Source organism: Macrobrachium rosenbergii, chromosome 5 (assembly GCF_040412425.1).
Source record: "Macrobrachium rosenbergii isolate ZJJX-2024 chromosome 5, ASM4041242v1, whole genome shotgun sequence".
Classification (NCBI taxonomy): Eukaryota; Metazoa; Arthropoda; class Malacostraca; order Decapoda; family Palaemonidae; genus Macrobrachium; species Macrobrachium rosenbergii.
In genome coordinates this window covers 62,171,534-62,176,719 of record NC_089745.1, presented here as the reverse complement: position 1 = coordinate 62,176,719, position 5,186 = coordinate 62,171,534, and the positions used below count along the sequence as shown (strand labels likewise).

Below are 5,186 nucleotides of genomic sequence, written 5' to 3'. Positions count from 1 at the left end.
GAGAGAGAGAGAGAGAGAGAGAGAGAGAGAGAGAGAGAGAGAGAGAGAGAGAGATAACTGGCAAATGTTCATTTTGATAGTGGTGGGAAGGGAGGGAGGAGGACGATACAGAGGGCAGAATTTTGAGAATTTTGCGAGCGTTCATGGATCGTTAGGAGAGGAAATTACGAGACTGATGTTCTTGAAAACGTAGTTTGCTTGCTCAATCTACCATCAGGTAAGGTTGCAAATCATCTTAATGCACCTGAAATGAGAGAGCTTACCTGAGCTTACCTGATCCTTCTTAAAGGAACAATTGTCAATGAGGAATCTACAATCCACACGGGAAGCCGCTCTACACATGATCCGGATTTTGAAATAAAAAATATTTCATCCACCACCAGTAAAAAACAGGCCGCGTGTATGTACATAATCTTAAGGAAAGACAGGCATCATGAAATAACTTTGTCAGATAACTGACATAAACTGAATGCATACACTGTAACTGGAAACAAATATAACTACAATAAAAATCTTATTTATTACAGCCTTGTAATCCAGTCAGAGTTAAATTTTACTGCAAAATAAAACTGAGAAAAGAAATTAACATAAAACCCGAATTAGAAAAACATGAAAAACATATTATTATTATATTACCATGGACGCGCACATACACACACATACACTACGATGCCTTGCGAACTTCTCATAATACATATATATATATATATATATATATATATATATATATATATATATATATATATATATATATAAAATATATAGATATATATATACACAAATTTATATGAGAAATACAAAAGTCAGTGAAATTCAGATTTAAATATTACTACAAAGTAAAACTGAGAAAAGGAATTAACATAAAAACCTAGAGCTTTCATCCAACTACTGTGGTTTTTCACTAAAACAAGGTATAACAAACAACTCAGGAAACAAAGGAAAGCACGATAGCAAAAGCATAGTGTTTGTTTATATTTTTTCTATCCTGCTTTCCTTTATTTCCTGAGTTCTTTATTATACCTTATTCTAGTGAAAACTCTGTTTTATTCTGTATTAATATTTAAATCTGAATTTCACTGACTTGTTTTTCTCATATAAATGCGTATATATATATATATATATATATATATATATATATATATATATATATATATATATATATATATATATATATATATTAAAGTTTGCAAGTCATCATAGCGTATGTGTGCGCCCACGGTAGTAGTAGTAGTAGTAGTAGTAGTAGTAGTAGTAGTAGTAGTAGTAGTAGTAGTAGTAGTAGTAGTAATAATAATAATAATAATAATAATAATAATAATAATAATAATAATAATAATAATAATAATGCGTTTTTCATGTTTTTCTCATTCAGGTTTTATGTTAATTTCTTTTCTCAGTTTTATTCTGTGGTAATATTTAACTCTGAATTTCACTGACTTTGACTGGATTACAAGGCTGTAATGAATAAGATTTTTATTGTAGTTATATTTGTTTCCAGTGACAGTTTATACATTCAGTTTTTGTAAGCTATCTGAAAAAGTTGTTTCATGATGCCTGTTTTTCCTCAAGATTATATACCTACACGCAGCCTGTTTATACTGGTGATGGATGAAATATTTATATTATATTATATTATTTATATATATATATATATATATATATATATATATATATATATATATATATATGCATAACCATCAGTGTAAGGCCATCTAGTTCACTGGAATATAAACTGAAGATGGTCTACAAAGCCCGCAATCTTCAATAAGCCTCAGAATGGAAGTCCTAAGTATACTATATCTTTCATTAATAACTTACCTTGATTAGCACCATGCGATAACTTAATTTACACACTATACACGTTTGTGATTTGCAAACTATTTATTAAAGTATTTACATGGAGTATGCATGAACATACTAGGACCTGACTCCTCTCAGGATAAGTCAAAATGTATTTGATGCAAAGTATTTGGAAAAGTATCTTAGGAAAACTGATATACTGCGAATAAAAGTCGCTATGTTAACAGGCTTTATACATTCTGCAAACAGCACAAGACTTTTTCTTTGTAACCACTACCCAGGTGAACCATGTCATTGCCAAACAAAAAAGAAAATACATAACCACATAAAAATGAGCCTTTTGGACTCTCAGAAACTAACATTCAACCATTCAATGGCAGCCTCAAAACGGAGAAACATTGTAAGCATTTTAATCGGAAAAAAACATAAAACGTGGGAACTTCATGCTCCGTCCACCAAAGTACAAAGATTCTTCTCGTCACTCATGACTGGCAAAAATATATGCATACATTCATCCAAAAATTCACTCAAGAAGTGAACACTAAATAAATCCAGAAGTACAACGAAATTTAGGTGTCTCTCAATTTCTCTTGTAGGAGACAATCGTACTTTGGTCAATCAAAAACTACTACAAGATCAACCGTCAACTGCGGTATACAAACGGCGCAACAAAAACAGAGGAAAAAAACTTATATTCCTATTTAAAATTCTTTCCTATTCATTATAATACGCTCCGCGAACCTATAGCAACCATTAGAAAATAATTCTCCCGACGGTATTCATTAAGAAATCATGCACTCAAAAGCTCAAATCATTGACGCTAGGTTATAAGAAACTGGTTTGCATAAGAGAGAGAGAGAGAGAGAGAGAGAGAGAGAGAGAGAGAGAGAGAGAGAGAGAGAGAGAGAGAGATATTATTGCACAACTCGAGTCTCGTATTTGTGTATGGAGTTCAGTTCTACCGTAATGCTTTAATAAAATTATCCAATCAGTGAATGAATAGGAGTACAGCTGTAATTAAAGTATACACTGTTATCCCTTACATAGTCTATAACAGAAAATAACTCATAACGATATGTAATGTATTTGTGCGTCTAAGGACGACGAAAGCAACCTAAAAACGAGTCCAACCAATAAAAATGAGCCGTTCTTTCTGACTCTCATGGGCGGGTAATGAACAACCAGTGAGGCTTCCCTAAATCAGACTGGAAAACCACCCACTATTTTTTTTCCTGGACACGGGTTGAGAAACATGTATCTTCACGCGTGAGTAAATGACAGAGCAGGAGAGAAAAGCCAGACAAGGTAAAGAGGACTTATTTCAGCGTTCCTCAACATTCCTACCTAATCATGTTATTAAATTCGAAATCAATTTCGGCCCTCTCATTTAAGCATACAAATCTTTCATTAAACTGGAATAAGAAATTAACTGACCGGTCTTGACTACAGCGGGGAGGAGAAATCGAGCAATATAAAATGGAACATCCTGTTAGTTTATGCGAAACTGCTACAATTTATTTTCAGTTAATAATAATTCTTGATAAAATCGCCAAAAGCACAAAACGGTACCACATCTGCACATAGCTGGCGTGCGTGTAGATTCTATCATCGATTTTATGCATGTTCAAGTGAACTACATTCAATTCTGAACAACCTTTTCCTGAGTTACTCACAGGGACTCCATTCTTTATTTTTTTTTTCATTTTCTAATCATCCCCGAGTTTCAGACCAATTACGAACCCGAAATAAAACAAGACTTTATAGCCCAATACCGATCAATTTATTTTCAAACCATCCTCGAGTTCCAGGCCAATAATAGCCCGCCCAAAACGAAAGTCTTGCTAATAACCGATAAACCACTGCCTATGAAAGCGAGTTGCAACCATCAATGGAGTCCTTCTTCTCGACCTCATTCTCCATCTCGACTTCTCTTTCCTCACTATCACTTTTTCATGAGGATGACATGCATCGTGACGGTGCAACATGGATTAGCAGGACCAGGTTGCAAGGTCACCATGACATTCATATCGTAGTTCGTCTGCCCCTTTTTTTCGCGTACATTTTTTACAACTTTTGCTCATTCTTTTCCGAGTGAAGAAGAGTACAAAAAATAATTTATGTTCCCGGCGTGAAATTCTCTTGCGGTAAGCTCTAAATTTCACTTACCTTATCCTCGTCATGACAAGGAATGGACTGCTTCCTATCTTACCTGTGAAAGTAAAAGAGAAATCATTATTTTACCTATTATCCTTCCAATGAAATTTAAAATGCACTCACAAACTTTTCATTATGAAAGTGTGAAAACCAAATAGAAACATAAACACAAGGTTCCTCGTTACTCAAAAATTGGTCAAACTCGAATAAAAAATAAATTTTATGTCTAAAATAAAACAGCAACAGTTAAAAGTTATGAGGAAAGGATAATGTCTGACTACTCTTTGGTTCCATGTACCTTTGGATTTCACCAATTTCAATGTTTCGTCATTTTCGATAATAATAATAATAATAATAATAATAATAATAATAATAATAATAATAATAATAATAATGTCTAAAAATGACTGCCACTATACTGTATTTCATTCAAATACCTTGAAAATCAAATTTATATTATAACATATAATGTAAATGAGGTGAAACTTTCATGCAAGTTCAGACCTTCTCTCTGCTTCTTATTGGGCATTGCAAATCGCCAACATTTTAAGGTTCGATGACCGTAACTGGAATACTGTATTTCCTAATTATTTAAATGCTGACATTTTAAATGCACTTTTCAAGGCTCAACACTATGTTATGTTGCAATCTTCAAAATGTTTCAAAACGTTTACGTTAGGTTCCCGAGACTACTGACGTACGTCATAAAGCCTTTTTACTAAAATTTACATTTTTACTGTACAGGCTTTATCAAAATCCTTCATTTGCGGCCAACAATGCCGCTTATGACAGTAACCGTCAGGAACGGTAAAAATCTGTGTGAATAAAATAAAGATACCATCGAAGCATCCATAATTAGTTTAACAATTCAGCAAGTATTACAGAAAATCCTTACCACAGAGAATACATCATCAGGAAAGATTCCTGTTCCTGAAAGTTCTACGTACCATCGGATTTCTCAGTTTTTCCAAAAAATATAACTCAGTCGTTCTGCTTTATACCTGTCCTGGATGTCTGGAACCTGAAAAGTTATGCTCAAGAGATCGCATAATTCAAATTTCTAACTGACAGGCATCACGTTGAAATTTTCAAATCCTTCTCTAGAATAACAGTTTAAATTTTTTTTATCACTCAAATTTCTCTGACTCCCAGTTTTCCTAATTTTAAATAAGCCTCATTCGTCGCTTCAACACGGCTTTATGAAAGAACATCCTTTAAAAACAGCATCACCC

The 5,186-nt window shown here is 33.3% G+C and overlaps 1 long non-coding RNA gene across 1 annotated transcript in view; it reads right to left on the bottom strand.

The window, feature by feature from the left end:
- Window positions 1-1,694: 1,694 nt before the first annotated feature.
- Window positions 1,695-5,186, bottom strand: part of LOC136838853 (uncharacterized) — a 334,467-nt gene continuing 330,975 nt past the window's right edge. The window contains exon 4 of the long non-coding RNA XR_010853142.1: window positions 1,695-4,009. This is a non-coding gene — a long non-coding RNA (uncharacterized lncRNA). The remainder of the gene's footprint in view (window positions 4,010-5,186) is intronic.